Source organism: Macrobrachium nipponense, chromosome 22 (genome assembly GCF_015104395.2).
Source record: "Macrobrachium nipponense isolate FS-2020 chromosome 22, ASM1510439v2, whole genome shotgun sequence".
Lineage (NCBI taxonomy): Eukaryota > Metazoa > Arthropoda > Malacostraca > Decapoda > Palaemonidae > Macrobrachium > Macrobrachium nipponense.
The window spans coordinates 21,895,716-21,918,215 of NC_087213.1; the positions used below are offsets into that span (position 1 = coordinate 21,895,716).

The window sequence follows — 22,500 nt, forward strand, 5'->3', positions numbered from 1 at the left end:
ACAGAACTCTGGTTATTCCTGACTAGATAAAAAGGACCTGAGAGAGAGAGAGAGAGAGAGAGAGAGAGAGAGAGAGAGAGAGAGAGAGAGAGAGAGAGAGAGAGAGAGCATAAAAGGAGGTACTCGAAATAAAATAGTGCTCGCCAAGCATATTCACACTCCGGATCGTATGGACAAGAATAGTCTCATTTATGCACTGGAAAAAAAAAAGGTGGAAACCTACGAAAATACTTGTTTGGTGCGAACCCTGACGTAATTCCACGTGCAAAAATTTGCACAATTGAGAAATTCGATGAAATTATTAACTAACAAGCTGGGAAATATATCCTGATTCTTGACAAAGGCGTAACCATGTAACCAATGCTAAACGCGCATATAACTTGGATTTCGTTTTTTTTTTTTTCACCAACTTGTGTCTTATTTATCTTTCATTTAATCAGATACTAAACTTTTCTGTGCTTTATCAAAAGAAAACGTAATAACTTTCGATATAACGCTATAGAAGAAGAAAGTTAATTTACAAATATTAGGCCAATGCTTATGCACTCGGTTCCTGCTGCCACTCTATGGTGAACACTTCATATCACACATTGAGAGCCGCAGATGTTTCTATGGGGATTTTTATTTTTTTTCAATAAACAATTATTGAACCAATATTGATAATTCACTGGGGAAATACTTTCTGTGCTTATACAGTTAAATCACTGATACGTATTATCTGATAAAGAGGATGACAATAATTGGAATAAAATATATTAACTGGCAACCCCACTAGTTTCTAAAGAAGTACGATCAATTCTGAGATTTGTCGCTTCACTTCTGGAACTTACTGTACTTCGACGTCACTTTTCTGTTCGAATTAATTACACTCGCGACGACGTTTGTATGATTCGGGTTTTTCCGGCTATAGCAGTCGGTTACCTCATTTGTGTTTCCTTGAACTGAAGGTTTCATAGCAAATTTTTTTCTCAAGTTCTTCACAGTTGTTGCGAGGTTGTTATATGTAAAACTTCTGCTCTCCGAATTCATTATATATATATATATATATATATATATATATATATAATATATATATATATATATATATATATATATATACATACATATTGTGACCAAGTGTCAAGTACCTGGTTAATACACTTACCATTCATTAATTGTTACCTCACAACAGCCAGACACCTGAACCTTCATCACAGGTACTAAACGACTGAATACTCTAAAGGCAACAGTGATCCCTTAAACAACTTACCAGTATTGCAGAAAATCAGACTAAGTTCATAAGAACAGGTGTGAGGTAATCTTATAGGTAGGTAAATTAATTAAAGGGCAGCATTCCATCAAAGACTTTAAAAGTTTAAGTATTTCCCTGATTTCAAAAGTCTAAGTACTTCCCTTGTTCTAACTCACTTCAAGTAAATTGAAGGAAAACAGCTTAATTACCACTCTATGTTTCTACCTAAGCATAATCAAACATATATACTGGTGAAAAAGAAAACATTTGTAAAAATTTATTATTTAACTCAAAATTATAAGTGAAATTCACAATATCAGGGAAAATAACTGTTACTTGAAAACAAAGTCAAGTTTAATTAATTCTTGAATTAATTAAGTGAAATTAAATCAAAATTCATTTATCACAAAATTCAGGAGAATTAGTGCTAAACAACAATAAAACTTTAAAAGAATTCTAAGTAAGTGCAAATTAATTCACAAGTGTTAAATTCAATTAAATGTGCAACTATTAAGTAATGAAAACAACTAAGTTAATCAAATGGTGAATGCAAATGAAAACACAGAAAATGTGGAAAATACCAAAACGTAAAAAGTACTAATCACACAGAATATAAAAATAAAAACACACTCTTCAATAAGAAAATGGATAAATGCACAAAAAATCACTTCAAATGAAACAAACACAAAACACAAAAATTTGCAACGTGTAAAAATAGAAATTGATCTTCAAACCACTGTAACTATTAGTTGCAACCAATAAACTTTCAATAACATTACCTTGGTACCAATTTTTTTTTCTGCTGCAGCTAACTCCAAAAATTTCACCAATTCACAATATTTCACAAAAGAAAAGGTGCCGTTGCACACTTGTACAATATTTGTTCAGATTCCACAAAAAGCACTAAATAATACTAAATAACTCTAAGAAATATAAAATCTGAAATTTATATGAGTGACCAACAATTACGTACACTGAAGTCTTACGTTAATTTAAAATCAAAAGTGGCATGCGAGAGAGAGAGGAAGTGACCTCTGTACGCCAGGGATTCAAAGTCTGTAATGAATGCTCTCTTTTCGTACGGAAGCTAAACAGTGGATTTCGCACAAAATGTTTTGGGCTTGCGAAAGGAAGATGCAATCTTTCTAGAAGCTTCTAATATGACATAACTTTACAGAAAAATCATGAAATCTTCACGTGGTTTCAGTAAAGACATACACGTTTGAAACCAGTCCTGTATGTTGTAATGTCAACAAAGACGTACTCGTCTGAAACAGAAGTTCCTTATCAAACATGTTAACAGGTCTCCAAAACAAAACGGAGATCTCGAGATCTCTTTATCTCGAGGTGATAACAAGTTGTGGAAACAATTTCTAGCTTGGAACGGACAAGGTTAATCTGTCTCTCTTTTTACATTGTACGTTATATTAACTTTTTCATTATGTTATGCGAAATCTGAACATACATTTTTAGACATCCTATAACTCTAAGCTAATTAAGGAATCTGAAAATGTTGCAAAACTCTTTTATACAGCATATATGCATTATGAAAGTAGCAGCATATAATGTATATATATATATATATATATATATATATATATATATATATATATATATATATATATATAATATATATCTATATATATATATATATATATTATATATTATATATATGTGTGTGTGTGTCACACACACACACACACACACACACACACATATATATATATATATATATATTATATATATATATATAATTATATATATATACATATATATATATATATATGATATATATATATATATATCCTATAATATTTGTGTGTATGTGTGTATTCCTCTCCTTTTTCATTCATGATCCGCACTTCACGTCCACGTGGGCTGTGTGCACACACATCTATACACACAAACGTAACTGACACAGTAACACTCTCCAGTTATTCCTTGTTGTTTGTATATAATAACTAACATACAAGTAAGCCTTGCGTAATATGAAGTCCACGGACGAAAAATAGAATTCGAATATACATAGAAGTAACTGTCCAATTTAGCGCTGCCTTTGCAAACGCTAAATTTTACAAAATAAAAATGTAAATGCGTTTTTAAGAAGAAGACTCTTCGCCCTCAGTGCATAGTGGGAGAAATGAGAAAATGTTGCACAAGAAAGAAGGTCTCGTCGTAAACCACGGAAATATTCCTCATGGTTAGAAGGAATTTATGGCATCGTTAAAAGCGAAATTATGACCTCCAATGAAAAATAACTTTTCCCCCTCCTCCTTTTATGCACAAACTATCGTTGTGGACGGAAGCTCATTTGCATTGCTGGACAGAATCACGATGTAAAGCTCTAAAAACTCCTTAGCGCATCCGAAAAAGAAACGCTGAGATGCAAGTCTCCTCAGGGTGCATAAGGAAGCTTAGTATATGCAGCTCGCAAGTCTCCTGGGATATCTACGTATATGCGTTGACAGAGAGAGAGAGAGAGAGAGAGAGACTAAAATGTTACAATAAATTATACAATTCTAGAAAATATAAATGATTTGTGTGCTCGATGGCCACCGTGTATGTGATTGAATGTTTAACGATTTCCCAAGTACAGAGTTATTCTGCCTGCAAGTGTTAATCTGTTAAAAATTCACACCAATTCACTATAAAAAGTTACTGTGTTTGGAAAAAAAATAATCAGACAATCACATGATACGGGTGTTTTTAGAAACTTTCAGTTATTGCAATTTCCTTAATCCTCTATTTTATTTTATCTTATTCTTTTTTATTTTACCCTTTGACTACTTTCCAAGACGAAGTTATCTCCAGATCGATACATAATAAAAGCAAAATCTGTTGAGCGAAAATCTCTGAAATTATCAACACAACTCTGAATAATCGGTCACTATTTATGTAAATTTTGGACGACTGTCTGCCTCCATTTAATGAAGTCCTGATATGCTTATAATTCAGTCCAGAACATATTTCCCCATACATCAACCAGGTTAAATAATCGATGGAGTGGCTAATTCATAAATTATGTCCTGCATATGAGTTTATTGCATTTATGATGTTCATTAAAGCGTTATATATTTACTTCATAAAATGTTTTTCATCGCGCTGAGCTCAAAGGGTAAATTTAATACTTGTTTTATTTCGGTTATCAAATAAACTATTTTGTAGCAAACGCGTAAAGTTAATTTGCAGTAACTTTCCAACCGGACATGTGAATGACATCCATGCATTTAAAAAAACTATTTTAATGAAAAGATGTAACATTTTTATGAAATTGTCCGTTTCGAAAATAGGAAATTTTTATCTGTGGTCCAACTATCAATTGTAGTTTTCAATAATACAAGTTAATACTAGACACACATAGTACTCTACTCTACAGTAAAGTCTCTTGAATATTCAGCGTCTCTTATCTGAGACATGTCATGGTCAAGAATGTCAAAAAACACAAACATTATAAATGCAAAAGTCTACGGTCAAATAGAGCATTGTTTCACCAACGAAAATTGAAATAAAGACGCTATATTTTATTAGAAATCCTTTTTCGGTACTGGTTAACATGCACATTATTTATTTTTCACATCTTCATTCTAATAAATAAATAATAAATATCCTATCTTAAAATTTCTGTATCTTTAACTCAACGCAAAACACCTTTTTCAAACATTTTTACACTGTCCTACCCCCAACAAGAGCAACAACTAAGTAGTTTGTAGGCTCACTCCCCGAGTAAGCGAAAATGAAAGAGCAGATTCACCCACCCCCAAAAAAATAGAAACCCCAACAAAGTGGTTTGTAGGTTTACTCCCCGAGTAAGCGAAAATGAAAGAGCAGATCCCGGCACCACCCCCTCCCCCCCAAAAAAAAAATAGTAAACCCCTAGTACAAAAATATTATCTAACACATACTTCACTTTCCTCTTCATGGCCGTATTTGAACAAAACAGCAGGTGAATGCCCGAGCAAAGTAAATGATAGGGATACATGTTTAGGTACGAAGTTCAGAAGAGTCAGCTTGAGATTTCGAGTTAACATATTTATCATAAAAAACAAAAGCTCGCTATCCACCATTCGTTATTCACAAGGCTTTTTTTCCAGCCAACTGAGAAATTTCTCTCAAATTGTTTGGCTGTATATAAAATGATACTGAATCACATTTTTTGGTTTAAGTCAATTCATTGGTCGAGTCCCTTACCTCTTCGAGAAACACGCTATGTTGCTTTAAAAATATACTGATTACATCGTGACTGAAAATCATTCACTTAAAAAAAACAATATATATAATTTTATATGACGCAATGTTTTTTTTTTTTTTTTTTGCTCCAATTCACCCATTTAAGCACTAACATGCTTTTACCATGTTTTTTTTATATATTGTTTTCCGTCGTTATCTTATGTTGCTTTATCATTCTATAAGACAATAATGAAAAGAAAATCTTTCAAACCTCACCGCTTAAATTTTCTTTCTTTTGAAAAAAAGTTTCAAAAAATTCTCAAAAAAAATTGGTCCCACATAATAAATAGCAATAAAAATTAATAAACTTGGCAGAGACTATGTCAATATAATCCTAACAAACATATGAATAATGATTAATGGTGATTAATGCATAAAAATAAATTCAATTTCAAGAATTTCCAAAATATTAATACCTTCGTGCATAGTTCAAATAAACATGTCACAGAGTACTTTAGCAATAATCCTAAAATATAAAAAATATTCTTAAATTCCATGCATTTCCAGAAAATCAATACAATCACACATTTTAGTTAACAAACATCAGGAAACATGGTGTTGATAATGCAATAAACAAGCGAATAATGATAAAGGATGGAGATAATAATGATCAATGCATAACAATAATAATTAATGGATGGTCAGGCATGAAAAAAATGGATAATGGAAAAGAAAAAAAAGTTTTACCCACCAAAAATCTAGTTCTTGAAATCAGAGTTCTTATCTTAGTTCTGATAATGGCGACCGAATATTATTATTTTAGCTTCGACCCGGCGACACCAGGCTGGCTGACATCGATCCAATTACGGCATTTTTCGTACGGTGCCCGGTTTACTGGGGTTAGATTGAGGTTAGATTCCAATTATTGCAGGTTCAGAGTGTGTTATTTACCTGGGGTTGGGGTCCGTGCAGCAGAGGTGCTTTATTGTTGTTCCTACCTCAGACAACATTCCTAGGTCCTCATAGCGGTTATTGCATTAATGGAGAGGAAGGCTGCCTTGTTGATTGCTGTTTAATCGCCTTGAGGGTGGAAGAGTAGCTGAAAGTTCCCATCCTCCTGCTTACCATGACATTAAATCACTTCCATGTGATGGGTTCCTTCCGAATTCTTATTTTGGGGTTTCCTATTTGCAAGTTGGAGTCCCACCATGGACCATATTCCTTTGGAAATCACATTAATTCCCCCATCCTCTTTAAAAAAAATTACTCGATTTGCAGTTGCAAAAGGGGAACTACTGTCTCTCAGGAAGTTTTTTTGGGGGTGGTACCAGTTTACTTAACAAATATGTGGTAGGACAAACCAAGGTATATATTATATATATATACTATATTTATATATATATATATATATTAGCAACAATAACAGCCTATGTTTCTAACTTACTAACCCCTTTTTCTTCATTTTCCTCACTGTACTCAATGTTCAGCCCATCACTTCATAACGATGGGTGTGGCACATTTGCTCACAAGTATGGAATTGCTAGTGGCACAAGGGGAGGGATCATCACATACCGTATCACTATCACTGCTACCTATAAGCTGCACCCAGGGATCATCTTGGGTGTCACTGTCACTATATTAATCGTAATAATACCTTTTTCTCTTTCTCTCCAGACTACTGGCATTCCTTTGACCTTTTCCTTCCCTCCCTTTAGCATAACTGATTTCTTCTGCATCCTTACCTATCATGACACTGCCTTGTACAGCAACATTATCACTTAAGATTTATAGCCATCCTCTTGACACGAGAAATCATCCAAAATGGTGGCTCTACTTCTACGGAGATTTTTTTCCCTACTGTTTTTTTTCCACTATCCGGGAACGGCCAGGCCACTAGCACACTTCGAGAAATAACGTTGCCTAAACACACGATAGTGTTTATACATAATATCACTCGATTATCAATAATACCGCCGATAATAGCTCAAAAAACAGCTCGTTGACGGAGTATTCCCAGGAAGGATTTACTTCTCACGTGACAACAAGTTACAAAAACTCCAAAAGGCTGGCTGAAATGACATAAAATCCCTGTAACGGCGCTCCAGAAACAATGTAACCATGAATTTGTGGCAGCTCGTCAATGAGTATTTGAATATAATATATCCGAATACCGTCGTTTTATTTCATACAAGTACTTGGTGATCTAAGTGCAAGCTTACTTTATAAACTAAATTTCGCCTCAAATATGTTTTATGTCTTTTTTTTAAAAAATAGCATTGAGTCAAGAGACTAGAAAGAATGCGTTCATAAGCCCAGAAGTAAATACCACGGCTGCCGAAGTCAATGCCATGAAACGCGTTTCGCATACCTAGCCTCCCTCTCAAACCGTTTTCATTTATTTTTTTCTTAACCAACGCAAATTTGAACTAATCACACGAAATATTACTAGATACATGTAATTATCAACATTTGCTAAAGGCAGGCTGCTAATTAAAAAGGCGAGTTGATAAGAAATACTCAATATGAGACTTTATGGGGAGGTAAAACAAACAGCACCACCCCATGGCAGGAGAACAGTGGCTTTTAGACGGTGTAGCCGGAAACGTGGTACAATCTGGGCTCGCGCCGGTGTGAAAGTTGTCATGCACAAGATAATCCGGTGCAGAAGTTCTGTCTTCATTCCTCCTGGTTTGGGGGCTTTTCAAGACGCAGTAAGAACTTGGTAGCAGCATTGTATTACTTAGACTTCTAGAGGCTGTATAATCAGTAATTCTGTGACTATTTTCGTGTCCACAAACTGAAACACGGTGAGGTTCACAGACCAAGAACCGATGCTTTCACGATACTCGCAGTAGATGGTAACTGAGAAAACTCATTCTTCTCGTGTTGTGTTTTGTTCAAGACGAAAATGCACGTAATACAGCGTGAGTTAGGAATAAATTGCCCTTATTAGTCATAATAGTTCATCTTGATAGGTGCTAGCGCTGGTACTAGCAAAGATGGAACATGTAGGCAGCCAATAGGACAAATGTCGAAAATTTAGGCTTATGCTTTACCAACCTCGTTCAGAAGTACAAATTAAATTGGTAAAATAGGCCTCGCATTAAACAAAACGCAGGATTTCATTATATAGAACGAAATTTTATTTAAATGACTTATGGACAAATCGGGTTATCAGTTTGGGAAATACACTAGGCCTAACGTTACGGGTCTATACTGCCTTATCTTCGGAAAACACGGACACATACTTCATACAATATATATATATATATATATATATATATATATATATATATATATATATATATATATATATATAGTTTTACGTTGAGTAATACCTGGCAAAATGCATATAAACCTGCAAGAGGTGGACGAAGGATCTCGGTCTAAAACAGATATTTCTACCCTTGTGACAACATCAAGAGATATTTTACTAGTATAACTCAGAAAAAGGAAAAGGGCGGATAATGGGAATACAAGAGGAATATAGATATATATGAAGAAACGAGATTAAACCATCACAGTGGCATGTGAAGGGAAAACAACATTAGCTAGAAGGGATAGCGTGAACCAAACCGACGGTGGCTCGTGGCTGTTCCTTTTAAATTAGTTCAAACGGTTCGTCCAACTCGCGCCTTTCACTCGGTCAAACGGTTTTGCTAACACGTGTTTTAAAGTGAATTTTGTCTGTGTGGATGGGGCATTTGTTGGCCAACGCCGTTGATAAACGGTTCAATGGAATACCAGCTCTGCTGACTTTTGTGGGCGGCACTCAAGCTATCCACCAACGCTTTGCTCGCTTTGTGTGAACGGTCGGCGTCACTCGGCAAACATTGAAACATCATCTACAATGATCAAACCTGGGGTGCTCAGACGTCCTCATTTTGAGCCCTTTGTCCTCCATCCTCCTCAGCCTTAAGGAGGAAGGGCATTTGTCTTCCTTTCTTGGGAGGAGAGAAATAATTAGGAGGTGAAAAACGATAATGACGAAACTGAGGCTAAGATCACATTTCAACGGAGAAATAAGCTTGTTTTCGCTCGCTAGTCTCCAGAGGCTGTGTTGGAAATGTAAGAAATAATCCTCCAGGCATTCAAGGTAAGAACACAAACGAGTTTTATATTTACAGTAATTTCAGTGTATTTTTTTTCCATTTTCATTAGCCGTGAAAGTTTTATCACTCTCTCTCTCTCTCTCTCTCTCTCTCTCTCTCTCTCTCTCTCTCTCTCTCTCTCTCTATATCTATATATATATATATATATATATATATATATATATATATATATATATATATATATATATATATATATATATATATATATATATCACATGTATGAGGTGTCCTCCTTTATGAAAATTTAGAAATGGCCACCATAATCAAACTTCAGTAGCTATTCAGATCTTGCAATGAAAAAAGTAGCTAAATTTCCATTCTCAAGTATGAATGAGGAAAATGAAGTTTAGAGGAATGAGATGGAGGTTTATTTATTCAATCCTACAATACAAAAAAGCATAGTTTTCTGTTAAGTTAAATCTAAAGAATATCCCATTAGGGTAACTAGAAACGAGTCTGTTCTTCAGAATGCTTGAACCTAACTGCTCGCGGGATAACGTTATGAGGAAAATAAATAGTCGTTCTCATGTTTCTGCCCTTGTACTTAATTTTTAATATTATAATAAAAGGAGTGACAATTCTCAGCAGATCTGTAAATATACTGCCTCGTCCACTCTCATATAATTACGCCAGTCCTCTGGCTCAAGTCTTAAATCAAGAAGCAAATTCGCATGAAAAATTTGGTCTCGAGCAACCAGTCTTTTGTCCACTTGGTTCTTTTTTTTTCTGTTTCTCCAGCGGCACCGCTAGACCAGTAGCGATAGAAGTGTCGTGGTGCATGCAGTCAACTTTGCTTTACAACTGCACGCTTCACACTGAGGTTGGATGTAAATTGCTTAGACCATGAGACATCTCTTCAAACCTATTGACGTACAACTTGTACACGGGTTGGAGAAACAGTTTGACCGCGTGATACACCCTTTAGAGAAGGACGGAATTTCAAGTCAATGGCTCCCGTAGGCTTATACTCCATATGAACTAGGGTTCATCTTTGAATAATAATTGTAGTAGTTTTTAGAAATTTACGATAATTGAATGTTTTTCCCGATATTTGTGTCGGATTCTAGGTACTAATCTCTTTATAATCCCTATCTGTCAGTTATACGAATCTTTTTGTATTGTCTTTTTCCTCATGTATGTCAGTTCATCTGCTTAGTAAAGGACGTTTAAACGTCGAAAGGTCTCGCGGATACTCCGTCGTTTATTTTCCTTCGTGGCATATATCTTTATTTATGGATTTATCACGTTCGTAACTTTCGTGATTCAGTTATACATAATGAGGGCCACGTTTACTTTCGCTATTCTGTTTCCTCTTTTGAGATGTGTCGTCACTACCTTCTCCAAGTCTCTTGTGGCTGTACATTCGACCAGAATTCATCTTAAGTTGTTGAAGAAGTGCCTTTCTAAACAAGTGCTCCCTAAATCCTTGCTACCACGCCGTCTAAGTAGGTATGACAATCACACATTCAATGAATTTAGTGCCATGATGTTGAAACAGCACATAGCAGCCGCCAAGCAAGAAGAGAAGGAAAAATTCAAGGAACTGGAAAAAACAAGGATCTCTTTCAATCATTCCATCCCGGCTGATTGGAAGGACTCGCTGCGACAGGAAATTTACGAAAAACTACGTAGAACTGCAGATGCCCTGAAAAGGAAACTCGACAGAAAACTAAAAAATCTTATTGATAACAGTGATTGGAATAATTGTACACGTCAAGATTGTGTTGTTAAACTATCTACTATGAGATTCAGGGCCTCTGTAACACGGTTTTTTCGCAATAACTTTTCATCTATGCATTTCATAAATATAACGCTTATTCAAAATACATATTATATCAACACATAAATTTTGAGTGTATTCTGTGCTACGTAGGTTGAATAAATTTGGTACTTATAATGTAAAAGTGAACTTTTTTTGAAGACGGGCCAACTTACTCAGAGAAAAGGTTTCGAACGCACTCGTTACGTAACTTATGACAGCATTTCTTCCCTCTTTCTCGATGGATGATTGGCTATTCGTAACGAAGGCTAAACCTCTGGCAACAATGACATACAAATTTAAATACAAGCAAAGCAGTACACCTTTATGAACTCTGGAACCTCTCCACTGATAATTGTCATAATGAACAAACCAACAAAATATGTTAATAAATACAAAAACACTTCGATTATTAGTCTAACTCCCAAAAAAATTAAGTTTCCAGAGAAATTACAGTCTACTTTATAGGTCACAATCAGATTGACAAGATGTAGGGAATAGTTGGTAATTATTAAAACATAGTAGACAAGCTTGATTTGATAACTGCTGTATCCAATGTCAAGCAATTTTTATTTATTGGCTATCTACCTATTTACTGAAAAAAAATAGCCGGTACCGTATATTGGCTTTAAACCTTCACCAATAATTATCGTCAGAATGGTGACTTCATGAGGCTCCACCCACTTTCGCCTCGTTATAATTCAGGATAACACTGAAGGCTACAATAGGCATTGTTGGATTAGAAAATTTAACTTCTGGCTATAAAATCTAATTTCTCGAGTAGTTGTAAGAAGTGCTAAATGATCCTCAAGGATCCCAGCAGTTGGCCTAAACGTTTAATTCATGTATATTACTGCTATACTGTTGCGGCACTACTGCTACAGTAGTGTTACTACGCTAGCACTGATACCCCACCCACATCTATGTATCGTTCCGCCATTCATAAAGGCTTTGGGTTTCAGAGCCGATGGCATTTCTGTCTGGTGGATGGGCGGGGCAACATTTAGTCAAAAGGTGTTTGTTTACCTTGCTTACGTAATGAATGTTTTTCGACTCTTGGCTCGTAATCATTGGCCATGGCGTCGGCTAGAGAATTTTTAATCTATAAAAATTAAAACTATCGGGTTTAGGTTATTGATAATGCTGACAAAATTTGTGTGTGGTTGTAAGATATACATATGTCAACTTTCAGCTACATCCAATGCTTTGACAAGGAGCAAAGTCCAAAAAACCGTGTTACAGAGACCCTGAATCTCATAGTAGTAAACAAATAAGTGAAAACGTGAGTGCGCTTGGATATGGTTTATTTTTCTTTATAACAAGTCGACCTTCTGCTTTAATGATTGCATCATCCCTAAGTAAATTTGAAAAATATTGTGATATTCCTCAAAATCATGTTGACACGATTACAGGTATTGTTTACGGAGCTGCCAACGTTAAGCATGAAAGTAACTTCCCTTGCTCGCTATAAGAAAAGTTTGACCGATCTTAAAAATGACAATATTATCCACATTACAAAAGCTGATAAGTCAAATAGTATAGTAATTTTAGATAAAGCTGACTACATTTCACGTATGCAAGCCCTTCAGGATGATGATGTGACTTATAAAAAACTAACAAAAAATCCCCTTCATCAAGTTATAAAAAACTTGAATAGCACAGTGAAAAATATCCTTAAAGATAAAACAGAACTACTAGGCAAATTGTCAGTCAAATCTCCTTCGCTACCCTACTTGTACGGATTAGTCAAAATGCACAAAGAAAATAACTCTATGCGGCCTATTATCAGTACTGTTGGTTCAATTTCATATAAACTTTCGAAATATATCGCTAAGATCTTGTCCCCGTTACTTGGAACCATCTCCGATTCTCATAAATATAATTCTCTAGATTTAGTTGATAAATTAAACAAAATTGCTCTTTGCCCTACTGATAGATTCGTTAGTTTCGATGCATGTTCTCGTTTTACTAAAGTCCCTATAGACTCTATTTTAGAATATCTTAGTAATGAACTAACTCAGCATGAATTACCTCTACCTATAAGTCACATTATTTCACTCACGAGTTTATGCATTTGTGATTGTAAGTTTATATTCAATGGTGAATTTTATCAACAAATATTTGGCATGGCAATGGGAAATCCTTTATCACCACTACTCTCAAACTTGTACATGGAATTCTTTGAAAAACGCTACTTACCTAATATCTTTTATATTCCTGTAAAGTGGTATCGTTATGTTGATGATATTTTAGCTGTTCTGCCTGTCGGTTTTGATATAAATGATTTACTCTCTAAATTAAATAACCAGGTACCATCGATTAAGTTTACTCTAGAATTAGGAAAAGACAATTGCCTCCCTTTCTTAGATGTTTTGATACATAGAGAACCATTTCAATGTAAATTCAGTATTTATAGAAAACCGACCAACAACTTAACTTATGTTCATTTCTTCTCAGGCCACCATCTTAACATAAAAATATCAATTTTTTTCTTCTATGTTTTTACGAGCATTGTGCATTGTCAGTCCACAATATTTGGATCAAGAAATTGAATACATAAGAAAAATAGGGGAAGATTTATGTTGTCCTTCACATATATCAGATATTTGTTATAATAAAGCCCACAAAAAGTTTTATAGTGTGAGTAACACGCAGAAAGAAAATTCTAAGAACATTCTCAGTTTGCCTTATTTTAACGGATTTGAAACCATTAAATCATTGTTAAAAGCTTTTAATGTCAACCTTATTTTTTCCTATAATAACACACTAAAAGGAATGTTAGTAAAAAATGGCCCCAGAGAAAGCAACAACATAATATATAAAATTCCATGTATGGATTGTCCCTCATTTTATCTCGGACAGTCTAGCAAAGGCCTAGAAGTAAGGCTTAGCCAGCATAAATATTCTGTAAAAACTGGACAAACATCGAATGCAATATTCATTCATTTAAGTGAAAACAACCACCGAATAAATTCGGTTGGTAGATCAGTAATTGGAAGGTCAAGAGATGTCTTATCACGAAATCTTTTAGAATCTGCCTTAATACAACTTACTTTTCATTGTAATTTCAATGTTAGTTGTGGCCTTTTTCATTTAGACCCATGTATTTGTAACATGTTTAAGAATGACTCAAAGATATAATTACAAACTTAAATAAAAATTAGTTGCCTTAGAGTTATCTTCATTGTAATGTATGTCTAACATGTATTGTGAATATGGTTTTGTTTACCAAAGTTCTGAATAGCTGTCACCTATAATCCTTTAATTGTCTTGTCCTTGTATCTGAGATGATAGTCTTAAACTTTTAATTGCACCCATTGTTTATGCTTGTTTGGGAAGGTTACTCATCTTCCAGGTGTGTCGGATTCTAGGTACTAATCTCTTTATAATCCCTATCGGTCAGTTATACGAATCTTCTTGTATTGTCTTTTTCCTCATGTATGTCAGTTCATCTGCTTAGAAAAGAACGTTTAAACGTCGAAAGGTCTCGCGGATACTCCGTCGTTTATTTTCTTTCGCGGCATATATCTTTATATATATATATATATATATATATATATATATATATATATATATATATATATAGACTTGTGTATAATATGTATGTATATATATATATATATATATATATATATATATATATATATATATATATATATACTATATATATATATATATATATATATTAAGAAATCACAAAATAAGCACGTGAATTTGTTTATTAGCCAATGGCACTAGGAAAGTACAAAATGAAAAGACCGAGTCCCAAGCACTTTCGTGTATTTAAGGAACATATAGGAATAAAACTATACAAATAACCAACTGGTTAGCCCACCCTAGCTACCGCTTAGGGTTTTTGCTCAAGATATTTATTGGTGTCGGAAATTCCAGCATAAATCGGGACCAAACTCTCTTTCCTATCCGGAAACCCAGGAAGTTGAGTGAACGATTTGGGACCATGGCATTAGGAAGATTTTCCTTAACCCGTGTGAATGCGCTACACATTTACAATTCAGTCCCACTTGAAGTTGCCCTTTGCAAGGTATCTTACCGTCTGGTCTTATGTAACGTTGATTGTCAGCAGGTTTTATTTTTTTTTTCTTTTTTGGTTCCCAAAGTAATTTGATGCGAATTATTCCAAGAACCTTACTTCCGTCTTCAGTAAGCAGCTAGTTCAGCTCCTAAAGTAAATTGATATTAAATGTTTTTGCTTCAGACATCTTTGTTCCAGTAATTCTAAAGTTGTTTGTCTCCCCGATGTAATTGCTTTCATAATTAACTATGTGATGGTTCGCTACCTCCTGGATTTCTCGTAACCTGGATAAATTTCCAAGTTTCAACTTTGAAACTATTTGTCTGACTTTAACTTTTGTCGCCTTTGTACAATATTTGTTAGATTTTTCCTGTTTCTCTTCTGTAATTGATTTTTCTGTTTATTTTGGTATTCTTTAACCCCTGGATTTCTCGCTACCTGTGCAAATTTCAATTTTTACCTTTCAAACTACATGTCTAAGACTGTTACAATATTCTTTTCCTTATTCTCTACTTCTAGTTGCTATGTCTCGTAATTTAGGTAGGTCATATATATATATATATAATATATATATATATATATATATATATATATATATGCATGTGTGTGTATGTCTATATGTATAAATATATATGGAATCCCATTTTATTTATAATCCTTTCATTTACAGTACTTGTTTATGTGAATCTTTAACTGTCATATCATCTTTTGTTTGCCAGACATTCTATGGCTATTCCAAACGAGTCTTTATGTCTCGAATCGTAGATTTTTCTCTCTCTCTCTCTCTCTCTCTCTCTCTCTCTCTCTCTCTCTCTCTCTCTCTCTCATTTTTATTGCATTTTAAACACGTTTTTGTTCTGACGACAAGGGTTGTTGTCGGTCTTATAAAAAAAGTAATAATAATACCGCAGAAAATGGACGACTATAGGTATCGGGTATATTTGTATCTCTCTCTCTCTCTCTCTCTCTCTCTCTCTCTCTCTCTCTCTCTCCAAATTATAGTTCGAATACTCTCTCTTTTTCATGTATTGTTTCCAGTTTGCTTAAATAATTTTATTGTTACTTTTCAGCGACAAATCTCATTCCATTTTCAATTTACACTGTCACGGATTGCTTGTCTGTATATTTTTCTTCAAGTGAAAAACTCCATCCGTCAAACTAGATCAGGGTTCAATATCTGTCGAGATGGTTTTTTTTTTTTTTTTTTTTTTTTTTTTTTTTTTTTTTCCATTTAACCTTGGCTGGGATCTCTCCACTCCCTCTCTCTCCCGTTTCAGCTCGATCTCTGCGGATTAAGGTGGCTTCAGGTCTTAACCTTGTTTCCCTGACTTTACGTGAAGCTTATATCAAAGGACTTTATTCCCTTCACATTTCAGAGCATATCCTTCCCTTATACACATCTCGCCGCCTGCGGCCCCTCGTAAATCCTTCGGTGAAGGTCGGCTTCTTCCTCGGTAACATGGTACAACATTTTGTAAGGACGAGTCTATGTCTCCACGACTTTCGCAAAGCGAATTTATGGTTTGGACGCTTTGCGCAGGACGTGCTTGTATTTGCTGCTCCTATGTATCTGAGAATTCTCTGTACTAGTCTTTATGAAAAGAAAATATTAAACTTTGCTCTCTCTCTCTCTCTCCTTTTTTTTTTTTTTTTTTTTTTTTTTTTTTTGTTTTTTGACGTTTCGACCGCTTTAAAATGACTACGAAATCAATGTTCTGTGACTAAACGTACATGTATACGTACAAACCATTATATATTCATATGTTTGTGTATGTAGGTACACAAACACACACACAAATATGATATATATTTTGTTCTAAGAGGCCCACAATAATAATAAAAAAATTTGCGAGTTCGTGTATAAATAAAAAAAACCCTTTACAAAGCTTTCAAACCCTTCCCTGGGTTCATTTTCAGGGTTCGAATGCTTTGTAAAGGGTTTTTAAATTATACGCGAACTTGCAACATTTCCTATTATTGTGGACCTCTTAAAACATATATATACTCCAGCGACAGAGAGATTTTCCCAACCAAAATGATACTAATTAACAACTATTATACTCATGAGCAACATGATACACAATAACAATTTGATACGTATACATTAACAATATGATACACATTAACAAATATGATCATGTGTGTGTGTGTGTGAGCGCCTCAGTGGTGTGATCGGTATGGTCTTCGCCTGACACCTCGATGGCCGCGAGTTCGATTCTCGGCCATTCCACTAAGGGGGTTAGAGATGTGTATTTCTGGTGATAGAAGTTCAATCTCGACGTGGTCCCGAAGTTACGTAAAGCCGTTGGTCCCATTGCTGAATAACCAATGGTTCCATGCAACGTAAAAACACCATATAAATAATCATACGTGTGTATGTGTGAAACAATCTGACATTAACTCTAATAAGTGGCATTTTCATACCTACAAACATTAAGCCACAGATAAACCATGGTCTTCGAACCGAATTACGCGCAAAGAGAAATAAATATAAAGGACACATCTTCCTCCCATACACTGAAATCGAACAACGACTTTTTGGCTTGTGAAATAGCGTAGCCGTGCCCATATCCACCCAGCCATCAAGATTTTCCGACATCTCTGCACATCACCCTATTAAATCCTTGCTCTTTATTATATATAATATAAATTTCTGACTCACCACGGGATCGAACGCCGGTCTTTCGAGTGAGAGGCCAATCGCTGATGCCCTGGACTCTCACTCGAAAGGACCGGGGTTCAATCCCGTGTTGAGTCAGAAATTTATTTCTGCGAAACACGTTCCCATGTGTTTTGATATATATATATATATATATATATATATATATATATATATATATATATATATATATATATATAAACACATGGGAATGTTTTCGCAGAAATAAATTATATATATATATATATATATATATATATATATATATATATATATATATTATATGTATATATATTGTGACGAAGTGCCAAGTATCTGGTTACTACTCTTACCATTCATCAACTGTTACCTCACAAAAGCCAGACACCTGAACCCTCATCACAGGTACTAAACGACTGAATACTCTAAAGGCAACAGTGATCCCTTAACAACTTACCAGTATTGCAGAAAATCAGACTAAGTTCATCAAAACAGGTGTGAGGTAATCTTGTAAGTAATTAAATTAATCAAAGGGCATCACTCCATCAGCAGCTTTAAAAGTCTAAGTATTTCCCTGATTTCAGAAGTCTAAGTAGTTTCCTGGTTCTGAGTCACTTCAAGTTATTGAAGGAAAACAGATCTATTACCACTCTATGCTTATAACTAACATCAATATAATCACATGCAAATATACTTATAAATATTTTAAATACAAAAATTTATTATTAAACTCAAAATTTATAAGTGAAATTCACAATATCAGGGAAAATTACTGTTACTTGAAAACAAAGTAAAGTTTAATTAATTCTTGAATCAATTAAGTAAAATTAAATCAAAATAATTTATCAAAAAATTCAAGAAAATTAATTCAATTGAAATTCAAGTGTTGGGGAATAATTGAAATTTGGAAATTAATTCACAAGTGCTAAACAATAACAAAACTTGAAAAGGATTCTAAGTAAATGCAAATTAATTCACAAGTGTTAAATTTAATTAATTGTGCAACGATTAATCAATGAAAATAGCTAAGTCAATTAAATTGTGAATGCAAATGAAAGTACAGAAAAATATGGACAACATCAAAATTTGCAAAAAGTATTAATCACACAGAATATAAAATAAAAAGGCACACTTCAATAAGAAAATGAACAAATGCACAAAAATGAACAAACACAAAACAAAAAAATTTGCAATGTGTAAAAACATAAATAGTTTCTCTCAAACCACTGTAACCATCAGTTATTTAGTTTTTACCAAACCACTGTTCTTATCAGTTATTACAGTTATCAGTTATTAGTTGTTATCTAACCACTGTTCCTATCAGTTATTAGTTGCAACTAAGAAAAATATAACACACTTTACCTTTTTGGTGTACCAACTTCTTTCTTTGCTACAGGCTTGTTTCACACTTTCACAATACCAGGCATCGTTACAACAACAATGTTTGTTCAGATTCCACAAAAAATACTAAATACTACTAAATAAACTCTAAGAAATATCAAATCTGAAATTTACAAATAAGTACGAAATCGTTACGTTACTTTTAAAATCAAAAGTGCTATGCGATGGAGAGAGAGAGAGAGAGATGTGAACAGTTTGAATCTTTAACCCCGAATGAAAAACTTCTCCCTTTTGGAAGCTGGACAGGGGAGACACAAAACATTTTGAGACCAATTCTTCTAGAAGCTTCGAAATCTTACGCAACTTTACATACAAAATGTGTAATCTGCACTTGGCTTTGACGAAGACATACGCGTATGAGACGAGTCTGTTAAAAAAAAAGACACGTACTCGACTCGATAGCTCGAAGCAGACGTCCCATATCTTACTTGATGACAGAATCCCAAAACACAATGAGGCTCGAGCCCACTTATCAAACGTGTTGACAGATTTTGAAAAATGACTCTAGCTCCGAACAGACAAAGATATTCTCTCTCTTTCTACATTCTACGCTGTATATTCTTTTACATTATGTTATGCGAAATCTGAACACACATTTAAAACATCCTATCTCTAAGCTATAGGAATCTGAAAAAATGTTGCCAAAATTCTACATAACTTTTTATACAGTCAAAGAGGAGATATATGCATTTTGAAAGTAGCAATATATACTACATACATATATATATATATATATATATATATATATATATATATATATATATATATATATATATATATATATATATATATATATATATATATATATATATATATATGTGTGTGTGTGTGTGTGTGTGTGTATGCATGGCAGAATGGTAAATGAAACAGGGACTTGGAACAAGATCAATGTAGAATATAATACGAAAGTACTTATTCCAAGTCCCTGTTTCCAATGTAGCACGTGTTCCTTCGTGCTACATTGGATATGCATGTATGTATATATATGCAATTAGAAAACTATAACTGATCAGTAAGCTCAAAACAAAGTATTCCATTTGTACTGCTCATAGAAGGATTTTCTCAAGCACATCACATGTTCACGGTCATATCATCCAATCAGTTGCAAAGACGGAAACGAAATAAACTCGAGGAGAATCTCTCGCCCAATTGGATCGCAGTCCAGAATCATCAACCTCCCACACTCCGAGGGCCTGGAGAGCGTCCGTCTTTTCTGCCACTGCATCGCTCGTAAGAAGTCATTCCCATTCTAAATGCAGTCTTCCCGACTCCAGCGCCAAAGAACTTCCTGGAAAGGAACTTTTTTTTTTTTCTTTTGGTTGGGGGAGTAGGAGACTTCGCGCTCAGACCCCAGAAGTAAGAAGTGGAGTTACTAGAGAAGCAGTTTAAAGGACGAATTCGTGGATACGCGAACCTTGACAGCGGCTTTCAGGAACTGAGTATGTATAGGGTCTGACACTTAATGTAAAGGAAATACTTTTGTATACGTCACGATATTTCCGTTATTTTGTACTCAAGAAATTCGGCATTTTCTGCGTAAACTCTACATTAATTTTGCCATAAATCGCCCTTGATGAGAAAGTTCCTATAACGAATATCCATTTACCAAGGTTGCATTTTTGTGATAACAATTCTTCTCTCCTTGTAATATATATGAAATTAACCTTGTTAATAATGTTAATATATATATATATATATAATATAATATAATATATATATATATATATATATACATATGTATGAAATTAACCTTGTTAATAATATATATATATATATATATATATATCTATATATATATATAGTATATATATATATATATATATATATATATATATATATATATATATATATATATATATATATATATATATATATATATATATATATATATACTATATATATATATGATATATATATATATATATATACTATATATATATATATATATTTATATATATATATATATATATATATATATATATATATATATATATATATATATATATATATATATAATTTATTTTCGTTAGACCATGCTGCAACAACATCATATGGTTTTTACTTCTGAATGGCTGATATAGGTATGTCTTGATAACATCTTCGAGGTGTCCTCCCCTCATAGACTGCAATTTAAATGTCCCAACGGACGCGTTGCCCTTTTGGTCACTTCCTCATCGTACCTCGCTGTACGCTCTCTGAACGCTTGCCGAGTGATGTGTCATGATGCCTACCCCTCTGTGAGTGGCTTTTGTTGCGGTACCTGCAGCATTGCAGGGGATGCTATTGCTGTATGTGGCGACGAAAGAGCGATGGAGACGGATTGCACTTGCTCTTCGAGCCACCTGGTGAGGATAATAGTACAGCGTCAGCTGACATCATCTGTGGAAAGACGCAGATGTTGCGACTTTGATAGAGACCCTTTGTGTCACACGGCGTTGGAGGCGATGGTACTGATAGTGAAATAATAATAATGATGGTGATAGTCAGAGAAACTTTTTTTCACCAAAAACGTGAGAAAAAAAGGAGCACCTTTATCCTACCACAGTAGAATACATTGTTTTATTCATGGTCTCGAAAGACCAGGTCAATTTGAATTCCATTGTCTCAGTTCGTATAGAATTCTCAACCGAATGGATATAAAAGCTTCCACAAATGTTCAAGTCAGTGAAAAAGAGAAGAGAAGTCAGTTTTTATTTCTTTGCAGATGATTTTTTTGGTAACGGCAACACATGCACTTACCTAGAGGTTACTTGTAGGAATGGTAAGGTGCTAAAGTGAGTGGGAGTCCTGGTGGGAACCTCTGGACTCCAACCAATCATGCGGGACGATTTTAGCAACAGTCATGGATTTATAAATTTGTCTTCATGAAACTGTGATTTAATCATTGATCTACATCCAAGCAGGTGAATTATGAAAATGTATTTGAAATTATGAAATAGATTTACATTGATTTCACATATTTTTGCACCAGAAAAGGTTTTATACTAATTTTGATCAAGCTACACCATGAGATTACATTGATTTCACATATTTTTGCACCAGAAAAGGTTTTATACTAATTTTGATCAAGCTACACCATGAGATTACAATGAAATGAACTCTTGTTGTATGTTTGTGAGTTGAGGGATATATTCCACTGAGTAACTCAGCATGGTATAA

General features: G+C 34.1%; 1 protein-coding gene across 12 annotated transcripts in view; it reads left to right on the forward strand.

Annotated features, from left to right (window-relative positions):
* Window positions 1–22,500, forward strand: part of LOC135198536 (uncharacterized) — a 358,282-nt gene that overhangs the window by 26,364 nt on the left and 309,418 nt on the right. Inside the window, exon 1 of one of the 12 annotated variants that reach the window (XM_064226203.1) lies at window positions 8,875–9,494. The exons of the other annotated variants lie outside the window; for them this stretch is intronic. The gene's annotated coding sequence lies outside the window, so the exon portion shown is untranslated. Of the gene's footprint in view, window positions 1–8,874; window positions 9,495–22,500 lie in introns of those variants that run through there. 12 annotated transcript variants of the gene reach the window in all.